Source organism: Protopterus annectens, chromosome 9.part0 (genome assembly GCF_019279795.1).
Source record: "Protopterus annectens isolate FY-2018-M chromosome 9.part0, PAN1.0, whole genome shotgun sequence".
In the NCBI taxonomy this organism is placed as follows: domain Eukaryota; kingdom Metazoa; phylum Chordata; order Ceratodontiformes; family Protopteridae; genus Protopterus; species Protopterus annectens.
Window position 1 is genome coordinate 1,361,708,056 of NC_056743.1, and position 22,102 is coordinate 1,361,730,157.

General features: G+C 39.1%; 1 protein-coding gene across 1 annotated transcript in view; it reads right to left on the reverse strand.

The window, feature by feature from the left end:
* Positions 1-22,102, reverse strand: part of LOC122812080 (gamma-aminobutyric acid type B receptor subunit 1-like) — a 4,315,174-nt gene that overhangs the window by 1,636,695 nt on the left and 2,656,377 nt on the right. The gene's annotated exons all lie outside the window — the stretch shown is intronic.

Here is a 22,102-nt window from a genome sequence, read left to right on the forward strand (position 1 = left end):
AAGAGGAGAAGTTTCGAACCATGCACCCTTTACACAAATAGGAGCAAACTTACTCTGCTACACTGCATTGACTGATCAGTTTGTGTGGCAGGATTTTGTTGCTGCAGTCAGAAGTATGAAACTGTAATGCCTGGCATTATTCAATGATTGTAACTGTGAGTTACAGGGGACCTGACACTAATAACAGGCAACAAGAATATCTTGTAAAATAACAGACGGAGAGCTGAGAGGAATGGGGTGTGGTATGTGGGGGATGGCTTCATTACAAAGCTGGGAGGATACCAGATGACAGTGAATTTTCAATTCGTATTTGGACTGAATTTAAAAAAGAACAGGTCTACAATTATGATGCACTTTGCAAAATACATCCAATGAAACTCTAATAGCTAGCATTACTGACTAACTGTAAGGATCTCTGATTTATAAGGGTAGGGTAAAAAAGTAAAAAAAGACATTGGGAACATTCTGTCAACTCAGAGACAGTTAATGTGTGTGTGTATGTGTGTATGTGTGTGTGTGCGTGTGTGTGTGTGTGTGTGTGTGTGTGTGTGTGTGTGTGTGTGTGTGTGTATGTGTGTGTGTGTGTGTGTGTGTGTGTGTGTGTGTGATGCATGTGTGTCTTAGCCTGCTAGAATTATCCCTTGCCAAATTTGTTAAAGAGATGGAGGTATTCAATGAGCAGTTCAAGACTGCATTCCAGTAGTGGTTCCTTTCATAAATCAGAGTATTCTTCTCAAGCTAAGAGTCCCAATACCTACGGCCTTATGACACTTGAAAAATATGCATCTCGGATGCTTAGCCTGACAAGTAGACCTCAGAGAGAGACGTAATCTCTCTCTGTCTCTCTCTCTCTCTATATATATATATATATATATATATATATATATGTGTGTGTGTGTGTGTGTGTGTGTGTGTGTGTGTATGTGTGTGTGTCTGTCCTTAAGGTGTTGTCATACTAAGCATTTCAGCTGCATATTTTTTCCCATACTGACATTTTTCAGTATGAAAAAATAAATTACACACTTCCCGTTTTAGGCACAAGTGAATATTTAAGCACTGTATCTAACATGAGTAGCTAAATAAACTAAGCTAGTCCAACTAGGATCATAGGAGATTACTAGACTATTGACACAGTGATCATTTTAAGCCTAGCCATTTCATCCCAATCTAATACCATAAAAATGCTAGTCAATACCCAAGATTGCATTTATTGATGGCTGCCCATGGCTAGGAGGGTTGTGGGCTTACAATGCCCTATCCACTCATCCAGGTTCCTCTTGAACAGTGTCATAGAGGTGTTCTCTTTCACGTGTATTGGTAGCCTGTTCCAAAGATGCAGCAGTTGCTTAGAGATAATTCTGTGCCTCCAGCATGTCCTATTAAAGTCACAAGCCATATCTAGGTCCCTGGAATGGATAGCCCTAGTCCAGTTTGATTTACAGATATGCACCAAGTTCATTAGGTTTGGGTCTTGGATTGCACTGTAGGCCAGGCATAAATCTCCCCTAAGAAGTCTATACCTATACTATACAGAGTATAGTGACAGGGACTTTAGTCAATCTGTGTAAGACACATGCTGGAGCCCCTTGATGATCTTAGAAACCTCTGAAATCTCTCCAATTGCTGCAGGTGCATTGTATGGAACATGCCAAAAGGGAAGTTATACTCAATTATGAGCCAGATAAGTGTTGAGTATAGGGGGGATTATAACTTCTTTTGCTCTCGAGGTAATGCCTTTACTAATCAAGTGTGCTACTTAGAAGGCTTTCCTTATTACAATAGACACATGGTGGTTGAAGTTAAGGTTATACTCAACTTGTCATCCCAGGTCCCTTATCACTTCATGGGTACTTAGGGTATTGTTGTTGATTTGATAGTGTGAGGGTACATTGTTAATGCCAAAGGGAATGATGATGCATTTCTTTGCGTTCAGTTTGAGACTGTGACTAATACAGCAGTTGTTGGTCTGTGTGAGACCCTCCTGGTGTGTACTGACATCATTTGAGGATTTAATGATTGCACCTAGTTTGCAGTCGTCTGCAAACTTGGTCAGCCACAACCCCTTAGTTTTGACCTGAACTTCTGCGAAGTATATACCAAACAGTAGGGGGGCCACCACTAACCCCTGTGGCACCCCACCAGTATCAGGGCTGCTGGTTGATGTGGAGTCACCCACTTTGATAGCATGTGTCTGGTTTGCGAGCCAATTGGAAACCCATCTTACAACAAAGGGGTTTATATTCAGTTTGCTAAGATTATCAGTAATGTCTGAATGTGGGATTGTGTGGAAAGCCTTTGTCAGGTTGAAATATGCTGTGTGCACAGATTGCTCTCATCAATGGCCTTGGTCACATTTTCAAAGAAGTCCACCAGATTTAACAGGCAGAATCTGCCCCTCACAAAGCCAAATTTGGTAGGATCCAGGGTTTGGAGGTCACCTATGTCTTTATTTATGAGGACCATAATGATACATTCCATGGCCTTGAGGCTGGTTGAGCTTATGGGTCTATAATTCCCCAGGTCTGTTGCTAGGCCACCTTTGTGGAGGGGAATAACTGTTGCTGTTCTCCATTCCACAGGGACAAAGCCTGTGATTAGTCTATGATTGAAAAGGGTACCTAGTGGTGATGCTAGTTCATGTTTTAGCCTGTTTAGAAGACAGCCTGGGATGTTGTCTGGTCCTGTAGAGGCTGTGTTTTTTGCCTTGACAAGGCTTTGAGGACCTGCTCTTCAGAAATGTAGGGTGGGAGGAGGTTTGAGGGAAGGTTGGGGTCAGTGTGTGTGTGTGATACTGTTGGCCACTAGTTCTGCACATGCTTAGGTCCTACCCTTTAGGTTACATAAGTAGCTGTAAAAGGCCTTATGGTTTTCCTTGGCTGTATTTGCTAAGTTTCTCTCAAAGGAACCATTGGAGGATTTGACAAGTTATTTTATTTGCCTGTTGAGACTGAGGAGGGTGCTTTTCCATTGTTGGGGCCTTGTCTTTGTTTTTTTGGACAGCAACTTTTTGCATCTATTGTAAAGTTTGTTGATGCTGGATGCCCACCATGGCAGCTTGTTTTTACTTGGGGGTCTGGCTTTGAGTCTTTTTGATATAGCCAAGTTTATAAATGCATATAAGTGATTGTACAGGGCTTTAGTGTAAGCTTCAGTTTAGTTACATCTTCCAGCTTGGGATGGGGCTTGGAATGCATTTACATCTTCATTAGGAGGGTATAGTTTGCCTTGGTAATGTTTTTTAGTCTGATTTCACCCTTTGGGAGTTCTGGTGTTAGTGCCAGCTCAAAGGTGACTGATTTGTGGTCAGTTTTAACTAATGAGGATCTGATAGTTGTGGCAATGCATCTGTTTGACATGTTGGTGAGGTATTACTTCACATCTGTGTTGCAGCATCTTTGTGAGGCCTTTTTAGTTGTACATTTGTAAGAGCTTGGAGGGACACTGATAGAGACAGTGAGACTATCATAAGAATAACCCTGCAGAGGAAAGAACATGTTCTGTGAATGAGTATGAAACCTGAAATATAAAGGCATCTAAGCTAATTTTATTTTGTTAGAAAATTTTGACTGGTGTTAAGGAGAAACTAAAGTGGAAGGTGGTCTATGGTAAGCTGTAGGGAAATGGTATGGAACAAGACTGATAGAAGTTATTTTTCCTAATTAGTTTTGTTTGCCTCATGACCTCCTGACTAATCACCATGACTATCCTTTTATTACATATGCAGTGAGAGCCAATTGTAGAAGAGCAATCATCTATGCACCCTTTAGGTGATCTCCCTAACATCCCCTCTAGATGTCATGTAAAGGGTCAGGGAAGGACATGCAATGAGTAGAATGTGGGGCTGTCATCCACTGCTGCAAGTGATGTACCCCTCAGTTCTGCCCTCCTTCTTCAAGCATTGGTGCCTGCTTGTTCCTTGGTCTCAACTAGGGATTCATAAGCTGGAAGTGTATCTTGTGACGCACTGCTCAACCTCACCCCTTGGAGAGGCAAAGTTTCTTTACTCCTCCCCCACAGCAGGTAGTTGACTGAGCAGAGTTTGGCTAGTTCGTAGCCAGGGCTTCATCAATCTACACCATAAAGCCAGACTGATATAAACTGCAGTATCTATAACAACTTTCTAGGTCTACAAAAGTATTTATTTCAGACAGTTATGGGCCCATGGAAAGAACTATTAGAATAGATAGTGGAGAACAAACTCTCAAAGGCATTCACAAGGGCATGGGACAGTTAGAAAAAGGGTAGGGAGAAGGTATGGAAAGAGTCAATGCAGAATTTTAATGCACTTAAAAAAGGACAGATTTTATAGGTTTTTTGTCACTTCCTGCCATTAAGCAAATGTAATACAAATTATTGGGGAATTTCTCCATATATATTGGCACTGACCGTTACTTTCTGCCCTGCTTAAATTATGTTCATGCCAAACTATTGTAAATTTTACTTACATCATACTGAAACAGAGTAGGAGAAAATGGTTAAGCCAGTGTTTTCTAAAATGTGTTGTGAATTTAACTCAGAAATATAGATATGGGGATAGCAATCTGTTCAAATCAAATCGCCAGTGAGCCACAGGACTTTTAATATCCTCATCTACTAACACCAGCCCAGGCAGATAGGACCGTATTTAACTTTACATCCAAAGTAAGCAGGTGAAGAATGCAATATTCCACACTCCATTTCTCACCCCGCACCAGTGCAGCAATGCAATGCTAACACTGCAACATGAATCTCGCAGCTAGTGGGTCACTAGAATCCACAGGATTACAATCTTCTCAGGATCACTAACACTGTTATGCAGCAAAATAAAATACCCCCACCAAAAAATGGATTCTTTGGTGTGCAAACACTTTATTGTGTTTATACACATTCATTTCTTTTTTGTGGTAGTTGACTCAGGTATACTAAGCATGTGAATGATTACAGTGAAACTTTGCTGGTCCATTTAGAGTTGCAGTTATAATTTAGAAAGGCCACATTAAGGTTTTATATGTCCAGTGAAATGTTGGCATTAGTACATACAGAGCAATCTAACATTAATGATTTGATTTTACCTCCTGCTACCATGATGCAGAAAACCTTTGACAGCATACTGCTAAATAAAAGATAACTTACCATATCATCTACTACTAAAACAAATGTGTGATTCTCAGACATATACCTGAAACTGGCTCATCTCCAACTATCACACAAGAACAAGTCCTAAATGTCCTATCAAAAGCTAACAATACTGCATCGATGGGTCCTGACAATATTCCTGGATGTATCTTAAATAGCATGAAGCATGATCTAGCCAGAGACATAACAACATGGTTCAATTTCAGCCTCCATACAGTTTTGTACTAAGTGAATGGAGAATAGCTGCAGTCATTCCCCTTTATATGGGAGAACCTTTCACAGACCCAGGCAATTACAGAGGCACAAGTCTGACTCACCTCATATGTGAAGCTATGAAAAGACTTGTCATGGAACTAATGAATCAGGACATAGAGACCCTTCAAACACTGGTGGATTGTTTTGAAAAGGTCACAAAAGGAACTGATGAAGGCGGAATGGCAAACAATGCATACCTCAACCTGGGCAAAGCTTTTGATACAATTCTCCACTTAGGTATAGTAGAAAAGTTAAACAAACTTGTAAAAATACCCTATGTCACCCACTGGATTGTCAACTGGCTTACAGATGAGGTACAAGAAATCAAAACAGGGGAAGTTGCCTCCACAAACAGACTAGTCACTAATGGAGTTCCCCAGGGTTCTGTGCTGAGATCTGACCCTATTTGGCATCTACTTTTTTGAAGTAAAAGTGAATACCACAAGGCTCTGGCTGACTATGTTTGCAGATGGCTACAAGGTAGGGGCATTTATTGAATCTCCAAATAACTTAGCCATCCAGCAGGAAGGTTTGTCCTAAGTAAATAATGGGTGCCAAAATCATGGACTGAAACTGAATGCCAAAAAATATGTTATTCTATCCTTTGGGATGTTATGTACCTTAGGAAACTACCACAATGACAATACGCCACTACGATTTGACCTGATTTTTCAGAATTTGGGAACTTATGTAGGCAGTGATCTAACTTTTAACCAACATGTGCCCATTGTTGTAAGAAGGTCCTTCTATATTGCACAGCTTTTAAAAAGGTGATAGTGTCTAAATCTAGGGATGTCATTGTACCCCTTTACTCACCTCTCATTAGGTAAATCATTGAATATAATGCCCCTTTTGGTATATATCTTTCCAGACACATGCAACAATGTGGACACAAAAAGAGATACCGGAGTGGTGCAGGGGTTAATTTTGTCATCTCACAGCAAGAAGTTCTCTGGTTCGATTCTTGGCTGGGGTGTCTTCTGTGCAGAGTCTGCATGCCCTCCCTGCGTTCATGTAGGTTTACTCCGGGTGCTCCAGTTTCCTCCCACATTCCAAAGAATGCATCTGTAGTGTCTCCCAAAAATACATAAGTCCATTTCAAAACCCCCAGATAGACCCATTGTATCAGGGATAGGGTCCTTGACGGAACCACTATCAGCATTTCTAACACAGTATCTCAAACCCCTTTTAACATCAGTTAGGGCCCGACTACAGGACACCATGCACTTTTTACAAATTTTGGAGGATACACAGCTAGAACCAGACTGGTTAATGTGCACGTTGGATGTTAAATCTTTATACACAAGTATTCCACACTGGGCGGGATTAGAATCCCTGCAATACTGGCTTGAGAGAACAAACTTATATCCTCCGGGTTTCAACACCTTACTTGTCTGCATGGCGGAACATGTATTAAACAAAAATGTCTTTTATTTCCATGGAGAATGCTTTTGGCAGCTACAAGGGACAACAATGGGAGCTTCCTTTGCACCCATTTATGCTGACTTATTCATGGCCTATTTTGAAGAATGTATGATATATGAAAAATCACACAATATTTACATGGTGGAAATTGATATCTGGCGACGATATTTGGATGATTGCTAGATGGTGTGGAAGATGGATGAAGCATATCTAAAGGAATTTATGGAGTACCTGAATGGTAACATTTGGGGTATTGAGTTTACGGTTACATGTAACAGGAGTACCATAGACTTTTTGGATGTTACTGTTTACCGTAACGCAGATGATACTCTAAGTACCAAAACATTTAGAAAATACCCTCAATACAATACCTTGCTACACGCCTCCAGTATGCACACGAACCACACCATCCGCAACATCCCTAAGTCTCAATTTATGCATATCAGACGCATTTGTTCATCTCATGATGAATTTGAACATGCCAGACTTGATTTATACCATAGATTTCAGGACAGAGGATATAGAGACATAGATATATATCAAGCTAGTTCATGGAGCAAAACCATAGACAGGAGAACATTGTTACAATACAAAAAATCTGAGCATGCTCATCAGGATTCTATCTTGAGATTTGTCACCACATATGGCAGGAACCAACCTATTGTCAGGGATATACTTAATTGCAACTGGAAAATTCTTTTGGCTAATGACACTTTAAGGTCAATACTAGGCCCTCAATGTCAAATGTCATACAGAAGAGGCAAGAATTTGGGAGGGCTATTTTCACATTACAAAAACAGAGAAGGGGGAGGTGCGATATATCATCAGACCACTATTAGTGGTGATAAACTAATTGGTACTTTTCCATGTGGTCACTGCTGCTCCTGTTTACAAGTTAGTACACTAAAAAATTCACCAGTGCCAACACCAATCGGGTATTTAAAACCAGGGTGTTTGGTAATTGCAGCAGTACATGGATTATTTACTTAGCTACCTGCCAATGTAAAGCTTTTTATGTTGGTCAAACCTCTAGGTCTCTTAGAATAAGGATGACAGAACATCGTAGTGACATGAGGAACAAAAAGAAACAAATGCTTTATACAGACACACGATACAACATCCCAATGCCCAGTTTATGTTCATGATCATTGACAAAATTCAGGGAGATAGGAACAACCAACAGGGTTGGCACACCATTTTAAACCACAAGGAACAATATTGGATAACCAACCTTGGATGTTTATTCCCCCCAGGTCTGAATGACCATCTGTGAGTTTCACTGAACACTGGAGGATTTCATAATCATGGTTACAACAATAAACATTCATATAGATTAAGAATTAGTACGAACCATTCAATGGTGGTTAGGCCTACCAATGCTCATATTATACTCTATAAAGCATGATCAAAAATTGTTCAGGATACGAATATGTATATGTATGGTTTGGTATTCGTATCTGGTATGTTGGTGTTAAACATTGAGTATTATACAATTACAATGTTGAACTTGTATTATCTATAAGCATATTATTTCAATTTATTATAATCTATAATATAACTGAGAATGAGGCCACTATACTCTTTTTGCCTTATTTTGTAATATATTATATGATCAGTACTTGGTTCATTATTATTCAGTTGTTTTGAACTTGTGGTTATCACCCTTCAAAATATATATATACTAGTGGTATATATTTTCTGCTTTTTTACACTATGATATGCATTCACAAATAGTGACTATGGTATTGGTCTATTACCTTGTAATATGTATGTCATATAATGGCTTACTTCCAGAGCTTTGATTTTTATCTTTAAAAATATGACTTAATATCTACACCTCTGGCATTTTTATGTCACTGGTCATATGCTTTAATCAAGAATGGAACATGCACTTTGTTACTCCAGCCACTGGGTGGTGCTGTAATATTGCTTCCAGGTAATCAGAGACTAGTATAAATGCAGGCTGCTTCATTTCATTCAAAAAAACTTTATTGTATTCATTGATAAAGGCTGAATAGCCGAAACCAGTCTGGATTTGAAGGAATTATAAATAAATAATCATTATTTCTTCATTACTGCGTGTTCACTATCGTTTTTTGCTGGTCGTTGGTGGTTTTCATCTCCAACTATCACACAAGAACAAGTCCTAAACGTCCTATCAAAAGCTAACAATACTGCATCGATGGGTCCTGACAATATTCCTGGATGTATCTTAAATAGCATGAAGCATGATCTAGCCAGAGACATAACAACATGGTTCAATTTCAGCCTCCATACAGTTTTGTACCAAGTGAATGGAGAATAGCTGCAGTCATTCCCCTTTATATGGGAGAACCTTTCACAGACCCAGGCAATTACAGAGGCACAAGTCTGACTCACCTCATATGTGAAGCTATGAAAAGACTTGTCATGGAACTAATGAATCAGGACATAGAGACCCTTCAAACACTGGTGGGTTGTTTTGAAAAGGTCACAAAAGGAACTGATGAAGGCAGAATGGCACACAATGCATACCTCAACCTGGGCAAAGCTTTTGATAAAATTCTCCACTTAGGTATAGTAGAAAAGTTAAACAAACTTGTAAAAAAACCCTATGTCACCCACTGGATTGTCAACTGGCTTACAGATGAGGTACAAGAAATCAAAACAGGGGAAGTTGCCTCCACAAACAGACTAGTCACTAATGGAGTTCCTCAGGGTTCTGTGCTGAGATCTGACCCTATTTGGCATCTACTTCTTTGAAGTAAAAGTGAATACCACAAGGCTCTGGCTGACTATGTTTGCAGATGGCTACAAGGTAGGGGCATTTATTGAATCTCCAAATAACTTAGCCATCCAGCAGGAAGGTTTGTCCTAAGTAAATAATGGGTGCCAAAATCATGGACTGAAACTGAATGCCAAAAAATATGTTATTCTATCCTTTGGGATGTTATGTACCTTAGGAAACTACCACAATGACAATACGCCACTACGATTTGACCCGATTTTTCAGAATTTGGGAACTTATGTAGGCAGTGATCTAACTTTTAACCAATATGTGCCCATTGTTGTAAGAAGGTCCTTCTATATTGCACAGCTTTTAAAAAGGTGATAGTGTCTAAATCTAGGGATGTCATTGTACCCCTTTACTCACCTCCCATTAGGTAAATCATTGAATATAATGCCCCTTTTGGTATATATCTTTCCAGACACATGCAACAATGTGGACACAAAAAGAGATACCGGAGTGGTGCAGGGGTTAATTTTGTCATCTCACAGCAAGAGGTTCTCTGGTTCGATTCTTGGCTGGGGTGTCTTCTATGTAGAGTCTGCATGCCCTCCCTGTGTTCATGTAGGTTTACTCCGGGTGCTCCAGTTTCCTCCCACATTCCAAAGAATGCATCTGTAGTGTTTCTGCCTGAGCCTCCACTGAAAATAGGTTCTGTCCTAGTCAGACTTTCCCAGTCAACAAGTGTTAAATAAATAAATAAATACTAAAAGGATACAAGGCCTAAACAACATGTCCAATATGGATTGACTCAAAGCTCTGTCACTAAACTTGGTATCCTACAGACTGCTAAGACATGCCCTGTGTCTGGCATAGAAGCCATCCTCTGACCCAGTACTGATGGATGCACTGCATATCAGCAACTCAAATGGCATCAAAAATACTCAGTGTAGGGATCTAAACCTCTTCTGCAATATCAACAGAATGGTATAAAAGGACAGGTATATTTTGCAGAGGATTTGGAACAGACTCCTCATCCACATAAAACAAAGTGAATTTGTGTCTATATTCAAGTGTAACTAGGATATATGGATGGAAAAAAAGAGAAATTACCACAGGCCTGCTCCCCTGTACAACTAATGGACAGAGGCAGCTCCTATACGCTTTATCTCATGCATGGATCCCTCCAAATAATCTACGGTATGATCCCAGTTATTCTCATTAGAGGTAATATAGAAGTACCGAACATGGGATGAGTAATGCCAATCTCTAACCAAAGTGGGTAGGTTAATTTGAGCACAAAAATAGAAATTGGCTAGGCTTAAAATGTCCTGCAAGGGCAGCTAGACTAATATTTATTTATGAGCTTATGAACATTTGGCCCAAAATACCCCCATTATGCTAACACATAATGAATGTTTAAGAAGCAAGATACACTGTAATGCTTCTTAGCCAGTTAAGGCAAAAAGGCCAAAATGATTTTTCCCCAGACGTGATATATGAGTAACCGGTAATTAGTTGTTTTCTGACTCATATTAAACACAAATGGAGGGAGTCAGACTAGAACTACAGGACAAAGCTGGTTATCAGCTTAAACTTGTAACCCTTAAGTCTGTGCCACCAAGACGCCTGCACCTGCTGCACTTAGACACATCTCATCTAGGGTGCCTTTGGTGAAGAGCGCCCATGTGACTTTTCAATGGTGCATTCAATTTTCTTTTATATCCTACACATGAATGGATAGCTGAAATGACAAAGCTGAAACTATCCTGAAATATGTATGTGTGAGGGTGTGTGAAGCCATTTGTAACATACAGTTAGAAAAATAAACATGAAATCTGATTTGTATTACAAGAAAAAAAATAAACGCACTATTGAGGCCCTGTAAAAAGGCTAATACTTTTGCATTTAGTTGTATTTCATTACACTTTCTTTGCTGGTAGCTCTGTCCTTTTGTCCTTTCTAAATTAATACACTTGACTTAGCTTGAATTCTGGTGTATCTTCCCTTTGTCACTCATATTTGATCTCATGACTATTAATAAAGTAATTTGTATGCATTAGTCGTCCCTCTTATTGCTTCAGTAGGTTTTGCAATTTCCCAGGTGTGGTTTAAATTAGGATTTTTCCCTTGATATCAGAGAATCAGCTTCTCATATTTTAAGGTTTCACCTAAAGGAAGACTTTTTATTGTAGCCGTTTATGAGTTTAGTAAAAATAAACAAACAAGTGAATAAACGTGCCATGCCTGTGTATGTGTGTTTGTGTACACACCTGTGTATGTAGCCAAAATGCTAGTATCGTCCCTTACCCATCCACCAAATTACTCTATTGCTTTGCATACATAAAAAAACTCTCTTCCCTAATACCATCTACATTGAATAATAAAGTTCACGTAAAACACCAGTTTCTTTAGTTATTAATTTTTCTTGTCTTCTTAAGTTTTTAAGTTTAAATTATGAGTCTCATTCTAGTGTCTGCATGCATGTTATTCTTTCAGGATAAGCACATAAATCCTTTACCTTAACCACAGCCATTTTATGGCATTGCTTTCCTCACCTCATAAAATTTGCATAAAAATCTATATTCATTAGAAGGTTATAATCTCTCCTTCTGCTTCTCAAATGCAACCTTTTCCACTAGGAGAGGGCTGAATGTGTTGTTGTTATGTGAACATTTGCCAAAACATTCCTTGCTGTCATACTCAAAATGAGGCAAGGTTTCCTTTGCATGATCTTATACTGTTGAAATTATCTTCATTCCACCCATTTGCAGCTCTGTTTGTATGTGCATGTACCTGCAAGCATACGTGCACACATAAATGTATACATACTGCTGCAAATAATAATCAGGTGGCTTGATGTGAATATCAGTCCCAAGGATTATGTCTGAGGTAGCTAAAGAGACTGCAAATAATTGTTAACATCAATATGCTGTTTCTCTATAACTGGTAATCCCATGCTGTTTTGAAAGTGGATGTTGATGGAAGTTAGAGTAGATGGGAATCGATCCAGAGACCTGGTACACTGTGATAGACATGGTCGATATATTAGTCAGTCTTTGGTTTCTCCTTTCATAATTTTAATGATGGTAAGAAGTGCAGTTTGTTTTGTGAAAGTATAACATCAAATTATGACCTCTCACATTATTTCTGAAAGTGCTTAAAGGTTTGTGGAACTCCTTTTATTCTTTATAGCTATGCAGGAAGCATAAATCCTGCACTGAGAAGCTTTAACATCATGACAGGTTCTAGTGGATGCTGAAGGCCATGAAAACATTCCAGGATACTAATCCCTTCTGTGAAGTAGGACCTTCTCCTAAGTCCTCTCTCCTGAACATCCTTTCCTGCTTCTGTTGACCCCTAGTCTTCTTGTCTATTTGATCTTAACTAATATTTCTTTAACTACATTTATCAGCCCATCAAATCAGTAACCTTCCAGTCATACATGTATAAATCTCAATGCAAATAAGTGATAAGTCACTGCACAATTAAAGCCAATCTCAAAGTCAGTCAAGACCACATTATTTACTGCCTACCTGGTTTTCATGCTAGAATAAAATTGTCTACATTATTTATTTTTATCCAGGTTAATACTTTAACTGGAAGGCAAAATGCTAGTATGCTCCCCTATTCATCTAACAAAATTATTTTATCGCTAGGCTAAAGCAGAATCTAGACTGCATATGGTTATCATGATACTTAAGCCTTAATTATTCAACATTTACTATCTTTGTTTTAACTAATACCTTGTCTCAGGAACCAAAACAATATTACGTTCTATTTTCTTCCCCAGCACTTCTTTCATCCTTGGTCCCCAGCCTTATAACACTTTATATATTTGAACAATGTAAGAGGCTCAGATAATGATCTTTTACTTAGCTCATAAAGTCTATTTTTGAGAGATGCAAGTACCTAGCCAAATGGAAGGCCACTCTCTCACAAGCAAACCCTTCCTGTGAGCATCACTCACCTACACCACACTCTGCACATACCCACACTAAGTTAGCATATGCTGGTGTAACAAAAAGTCCTTCCCCAATCCACAGCAGACTAGTAGGTGCAGGGCCCACATAAACGAAACAGTGCAATATTGTTTAGAGGCAACGCAACTTAGAATGACCAGAAAGTAACACAACCCACACCAATTACACCTGAATAATCTTCAAACACAAATAGAAATGCACTAGTGATTGGTGACTCCATAGTTAGTCCAAAGAATTCCACACTCATGAGGCCGGACAAAAGCAGAGTCACAGTGAGCTATATCTCATGTGCCAAGATTGTTGAAACAACAAGGGCACTTCGGACCCTTAAATCAGATAAGTATGAGTATGGCATGGTGGTGGCCCATGGTGGGGTAAAAGACCTGGTGTGCAGAACCCTGAGGGATACGGAGAGAGACATGACTGAGCTCTCCATATGTGTCACAAATGCAGGAAAGACCCTGATATTGACTGGAGTCCTTCTGTAATCCACAATGATGCCAAGGTATACAGAAAAGATGATTGGCTTTAACAATTGACTAAACATCTGGTGCCATTCTAATGAGATCCACTGTGTGTCAGCCTGGGATGAGATGCTTGACAACCAATCTTGCTTCATCAGGGATGGTTTGCACCATTCATTCTTGGGCTTCCACATACTGACAAATGCTTATTACTCAAGGTCCAGCTAATAAACCTCCCAACCTACCTTCCAAAACAACTCAACTATCGGACTGTATCAATGCTAGAAGTCTAAACAACAAGCTGATGAACCTTAAGATATCCTGCATTTGTTGTGTATTTCATGTATGTATTGTTACAGAAACCTTGTGCCCAGAAAGCACTCCTTCAAAACCTGAGTTTTGGACTTACTACTTGCTTAGACCTGAAGAGAACTGCGTTGGTATATCCATATTTATTAGAGAATGCATTACCTCAAGGCAGATACCTAGAGACCCTAAATCTGAGCTTACTGCAATTCATATTACACTAAGATCAGCTATCTGTTCATAGCATGCTGCAGTAACCCTCCCCCATGTCTCTAGAAAATCACACAGCATTCATAAATATTCTTTTTGAACTCCCGATAGGAATGCTGGTGTCCTTGGTGATTTTAACTATCTAGTGATTAAGCATATACCACCAACACAGGATATGCACACAAACTCTTAGATTTTATAAACATACCTGGACCAGATTGCTAAAGAACGCACTAGAGAACAGAATTGCTTGACTTGCTCTTATCAAACTTAGCATATGTATGTACAACCAGCAAGATACACAGATAGAAGGTGCAGAGTTTGTTTCTGACCTCTGGTTATTGGCTAGGCCTGTATAGTCTGCAGGTTGATAACCTAACATATACCTTTGAATTTTGTGAATATAAATAAATTCTTAATCCTATATAGTAAAAAATGATCCCTGTATTAAGAAGAACATGAAATAGCTAGATAAGAAAATAAAAAGAACATAAGAAAAACAGAGGCATCCCATAAACACAGACTAGTTACAGAAGCTAAATATAGCTACAATTTTTTCTTCAGTAATATCAGAAAAATAAGAAATGAGACCCAACATTGCTCTCAGCTTATTCATTATGGAGCTAACTACACAGATCGAGTTTAGTGCCAACTTTACCTCAGAGGCATCTTTCCCAAACCTACTTATCCCTGATGGAATCAAGCCACTGACCATCACAAAAGAGCACGTACCCTTATATTGGGAGACTTTAGCTAGCTCTCCATTAACTGGGAAAATTACTCATGCACCAACACACTTCCTCAACATTTTCTGGAATTCATTAATTCCCACACTCTGGACCAACTCATTCTTACCCCCACCAGGGGTAGAAACATCCTTGACCTGGTCATTACTAACATGGGCGACCATTGCTCTACACCAGTAATCAACTCCTTCCTTGGCAAATCTGACCACAAGCTAATCACCATGGATATCCACATCCTACTCTCACCCACCCCCCACCAAAGGAAACCACTGTAAAAAACTTCTCCAAAGCCAATTTTGGACTTCTAAAAGCAGAGGTGGCTAACTTCACGACACCCATGCAAATGGAAAATAGGTGCATGACTGCTGAATCATACGCCAATGCATGGAGCACATGCACAAGTGCATGGAACAGGCCATACCAAACAGAACCAAGATGCTCTCCTCCAAAAAAGGAAGCCAGTCTGGTGGTCCCCCACCAAAAACAAACTCTACAACAGAAGGAAAAAACTGTTGCAGAAAATGGGGAAGTCCCAAGACTGGAACAACTCCTTTGTCAGCTCAGCAAAAAACTGAGATCCATCATCAGATCCTCTAGCTATGAAAACAAAATTGCTGCAGATTCTAAAGACAACCACAAGGCATTCTATAGTTATGTCAGGAATCTACATGGCAATACTCAGATCTGAGTTACAGGACAATGGCAATACATATACAGAACCAACTGATATTGCCAACATATTGGCCGACAGGTTCAGTGCGAACCTTACCCCCCCTTCACCCCCTAAAGGGCCTATCACAATACCTGAGGAATGCCAAGCCCCTATTACCACTGCTACACATGTAAAAACTGCACTGTACAAAGCCAGAAATACAGCTTCCATGAGACCTGATAATATCCCTGGCTGTGTTCTACATGAATTACAAAGTGAACTGGCACCACACCTGAGTACCCTGTTCAATCACAGCCTAATTTCAGGCTTTGTTCCTACGAGTGGTGCACTGCTATGGTCATCCCAATCCACAAAGGGGGAGTGACTACAGACACTGGGAACTACCACCCCATTAGCCTGATGAGTCTGATATATAAGGCTATGGAGCACATCACCATGGACCTTATAAATAAGAACATAGGGAATCTCCAAACTCTGTTCCCCACACAGTTTGGGTTTGTGAAAGGTAGATCATGCCTGCTCAACCTGATAGACTTCTTAGAATCTGTCACCAGAGCTGTAGATGAGGGCAAGGTAGTTCACACAGCCTAGCTAGATCTTGCCAATGCCTTCGACACCATCCGTCACTCAGGAATCATAGATAGACTCACTAAATGAGGCATAAACCCCTATGTCATTAGAAGGGTTGCCAACTGGCTCACTGATAGAACCCACACTGTGAAAGTAGCAGACTCCATATCTGACTACCGACCAGTTACAAGTGGTGTCCCACAGGGATCAGTCCTAGGTCCTCTCCTGTTTGGCATCTACTTCTCTGAAGTTCAAGCAAGCACAAAGGGACTCTGGCTGACCAAGTTCACAGATGATTGCAAACTGGGTGACATTATTGATTCTCCAACTGATGTAGACATTCTACAAAAAGGCCTCACTGACACCAGTGACTGGTGCCAGAACCATGGCCTTAAGCTCAATGCCAAAAAGTGCACTGTCATTCCCTTTGGGAAAAATTTGGTGCCCATAAACTACCACATAGGCGGTAGTCCACTAAACACCGAAGGTGTGATAAGAGACCAGGGGAAACAGGTTGGCAGCAACCTCTCCTTTGATAGCCACATTGCCACTGTAGTCAGAAAGTCCTTCTATGTGGCACATCTCATTACAAAAGGTTTCTCATCCAGGAAGAAAGAGGTCATAATCCCTATCTACTCATCCCTCATTAGACCTATTATAGAATACAACACCTCATTTGGTATGTACCTCACTAGACACCTACAACAACTGGAAAGGCCACAAAAATACCACACTAAGAGGATCTAAGGCCTTAGACACATGCCCTATATGGAGAGACTAAAAAAACTCCAGCTATACTCTGTCTCTTATAGCCTAATTAGAGGCAATCTCTGCTTGACCTACAGAGCCATGTCTGACCCAGAGCTGCTATATATGCTACACTTAAAGAAATCCCAATCCCTCCATGCCACATACCCCAGGGACCTAAACCTCATTACCACAATAAACAGAATATGCTGGAGGGACAGGTTCCTAACCTAGACACTTCTCATACTCTGCAACAAACTTCCCATTCACGTCAAGCAGAGCACTTCACTGGCCGTCTTTAAGAGAACTCTTGACAATGGGTAATAGGAAGTTCACCCCAGGGATCACTTCAGTGGCTTTGCTTGACAGGGGCACTGGGAACTAACTTTGGGCGGCATGATGTCAGGGAATCTTCTTGGGCTAGGCTTATATAGGCTCCAAGAATGTTGGCCTAGTACACACCTTTGAACCTATGAAGGTGCAGTTCAGAATGATAAATACCATGGGACCTGATAATAAACCCAGTTGCCTAATTAATGGCAATAAGAAATCACTGGCAGACCCAAAAGATCCACACCTCAACTTCTACAACCTGAGCCTAGCAATTGGCTTTGTCTCCCAGGAGGGACGTACAGCTGTTGTGATAACATTCCAAAAGGATAGCCCCTCCACAGACCTCAGGAATTACAGACCCATCTGCTTTATGAGTCTAATTTGCAAGGCCATGGACCATATGATAACTGACCTAATTATCTTTAATATCAAACATCTTAGCAGACTTGACCCCCAGCAATTTGGCTTTGTCAAGAGTAGATCCCAACTAGTGAATCCTGTGAACTTCTTTTGACAGAGTTACTCAGGCTATAGACTGTGGACAAATTGTCCACACAGCATACCTTGACCTAGCCAAGGCATTCAATAACATATCACATGTTTATACAATAAACAATATTTAAGAGTTCCAAACTGATCCATTTGTGGTTAGATGCTAGCCAACTGGTCTAGAAACTGGACCCACACAGTAAGAGTTAGTGGTGCATCTTCTAAGATCATGAAGGTGATCAGTGCAGTTCTGTAGAGATCTGTGCTGTGAACTTTGCTGTTTGGCATCTACTTCTTAAATCTCTACTTATTAAACAGGGAACTTTGGTTAACAAAGTTCAGGATGATTGTAATTTGGGAATCATCATCAAGTCTCCTCCGACATACATACACTAAAGCAGGAGCCTAGACATGCTAATATCTGGTATACTATTTATTATTTATTTTATTTGCAGTTTGTTAACCGTGAAAGTCCATTGGGCTGGTATGAGCCCTTTTTCAATGGAGGCCTATGGAGAAAAACTCCATATACATACATACAGAAACAATACAAGTAACAATCACATCAAAATGAATACAGGGTAATACAGAAATAAGTCAGCAAAAGTTATTACAAACAATTTCACAATACCATCAATGAATCACATCAAAATTAATGCAAGGTATTACAGAAATAAAAGTCAGCAAAAGTTATTACAAACACATAAAAATAACACAACTGTATAGTATGCCAAAATTATAGGTTTATGGTGCATTAAGCATTAAAATTTCTGGAGGTAGATAATCTGTAATATTTAAAGTGAAAAAAGAAAAAAAAGAGGAAGAGTATGAAGTTATAGGAGACAGGAGAAGGAGAAAGAACAAGATGTCTGAGTGGAAGGTAAGGTTTTGCGAAGGTATACTTGATGGCAGTGGAAGCATAGCATAGATATTAGGAGGGGTGGAAGCAAGAGCGTTCCCATTCAGAAAAAAGATAAGAGTGGAGTAAGGTTTTAAAAGTAGAGAAGTTCTGGGTAGTTTGAATATGAGGAAGAAGTGAGGTCCATTTTCCATGCTGGGGAGAAAGATAAAAGAAAATGGCCAGCAGTGTGTAATAGTTTATACACTTCCAGAAGGTTCTGTTTATTAGACCTGAGGGATTGGTCAGGAAGGTGCATGATAAGGGTGGAAGAGAGAGATGGGCATTGAGAAGGCTTGAAGATGAGTTTATGGGCAGTGGAGAGTTGAATGAGGGAGAGATAGTTGGGGAGCTCTAGCCAGTTTAAAGAGTGTAAGGAGTCACAGTGGTGAGAGGAAGATTTGGCGCTTGGAGCAAACTTTGAGATTTTATTGTAGCAGGGTGCTAGTTTAGTTTTAAGGGTGGCTTGATGATTGGTAAGGATGGGTACCCAGTACATGAGAGAGGGGAGGAGGTAGGTAGTATAGAGGGTAAGTTTAGTTGAAGAGGTTAGGTAGTGATTGTGGCGGTAAAGCATACCAAGTTTATGGTGAGTTTTCTTAATGTTAGTTTGAAGGTGGATGTCAAACTTTAATTGTTCATCAATAAGGACTCCTAGAAGCTTGGTATGGGGGACTACTTCGATCAGAGTCATATTTTGGCTTATTATAGAGAAGGAGGTTTTGTCTATTTGGGTGTTCTTAAATGGGGTGAATATCATGATTTTGGTTTTGGATGCATTGAGAGCTAGCTGATTGTTTAGCATCCAAGTTTCAGTGCTGTTGAAGGTGGCCTGAGTTAACATTTTAATAACTTTTGAAATATTAAGAACTGGAACATATTATTGCCTCTTATTACAAACATTTTCTAAAAATTTACTTTCGCTTACTTTACACATACCATTTACATGAATAACTAACATATTATTTTAAGAGGTCAGAAAATCATTATACTGTAAATAACAAATAAAAGGAGCAGGCTGTGCTAAGTCTGTAGCTGATTATTGTTCACATTTGGAACATTCTAGGTACTTTTGACATCCCTCTGCTAAATGTATATATAACTCTAATACAAATAATAGTTTTTCTTTGCTTTTCAACTCATGCACAATTACCAATACAGAGGGATGGGTGGATAGGCACCTATTTGGAGTATAGGAGTTTAAAAGTCACTGCATTGATTTTAAAGCTTAACACACTAACAGACAAGTTTTATTACTATTTATCTGCTTATCAGGCAATGAACATCATGATAAGTAAATTAAGACATGGTATCAATAGACTCGTGGAATGTTAAAGGGATAGTGGATAAAAAACGAGATTTAATCATGCATCTCACATACCAAAGCAAGGCTAATGTAACCTTCCTGCAAGAAACTCACTTGGACGATCAACTGTGGGATCGGGAAAGGAAAAGGAAATGGGTTACGTAAATATTAGCTGCAGGCCATAAGCCTTTATCTAGGGGGGGAGCCATTATAATAAATAAATCTTTCCAATGAGAAATTACTTCTTTTAAAGCTGATTCTAATGGAAGATGGGTATTATTTACTAGTGATTATCATACTCTAAATAAACCTTTACTCTTTCTTAATATATATAGCCCCTGCTCTAATTAACATCTCTTCATTTATGAAATCTTTAATATACTAGCTAACCACCCAAATCATTTGTATATCATCGGTGGGGACGAGAATGCTTTATTAAATTTAAACAAAGATAGATCACATAATGAAACTAAGCAGTCACAATATACCACTATAGCACTTGAAGAATTACAAAATACTTTTGAACTAACTGACCCCTATATTAAATTCCAATATGATGAAACAATATCAAGATCCACTTTCTTCTCAACCACTCATACAACCTGGTCCAGAATAGATGCTTTTCTAATTTCCCAATCATTGCTTTCGAGCAGACTAAATTATGCTGTATCACCCTAGAACTATCTCAAACCATTCAAAAATCAGTCTCTTTATAAATTTTCAAACATATAAACAAAATGTTCCTTATTTCAATAATTGGACATTCAATCCTAAAATCATTCAAAACCAAGAAACAGCAGAGGAAATCCAGAATGTCATAGCCCAACTTCAAAATGACTTTATATCCACTCAAATTCCTTATGATATACAATGGGCGGCTGCCAAAGCGATCATTAGGGGTATAATTATCCAAAATTTGCATGGTTCAAAAAAAAGTACAATAAGTTTTAAAAGGAACTAGAAACTCAAATAAATATTGCTGAATTAGAACTTCAGAAAAAATACTCTAAAGACCTGGAGGAAAAAGTAATAGACTGGCAAAAGCAATTACACAAACACTATCTAGTAAATATCTCCCTGTTAGAATTAAGGTCAGTATATCAATATTCAGAATGGGCACAAACACCTGCAAAATTCCTAGCTAGACTAATTAACATAAAAACTGGCCCACCGATAATTAAAGAAACAGTGTATGAAGGACTGATGAAGCATAAGGACCAAGATATTGTAGATGCTTTTGAAGACAAATATAAGAAACTATACAACATACCCTTATCACCATCTACAGACAATGTTGGTGACTTTATATATAATATAAAATTTCCACAAATTACAGAAGATCAAAAATAAAAACTCCTAAAAACACCCCTGCAACTAAATGAGATAAAAGCTGCAATAAACAAACTCAAACCGGGTAAATCCCCTGGGCCTGACGGCTACACCTCTAAATTTTATAAACTATTCATGGAACCTATTTCCACAAATTATTATTTCACAAACACAAGTCGACTTGCAAGATATTAACTTAGTAAAAGTAATACTAGAAACCTTGAGATGAAAGAGAAAACAATTTCTAGGACATATAAACTTGTAACAAACATAAAACACCAGAATTCTCTATTATTTTCAAACTATTGGCAAGAAAAAAACAATCTCTGACAGATGAAAATAAGAGACTGGTCACTGAGAATATGATAAAATTAATTCCTTTTAAGAAGCTGCTATATACACAAATTATGATAAATAACAATGTATACTATACCCCATCAAAATTAAATAAGTTCAATTCCAACTTCTCGCCTATATGTCCTCACTGCCCAAACCAAACTTCAGATATTTTCCATGTCATGTGGAAATGTAGCAAGGTCCACAACC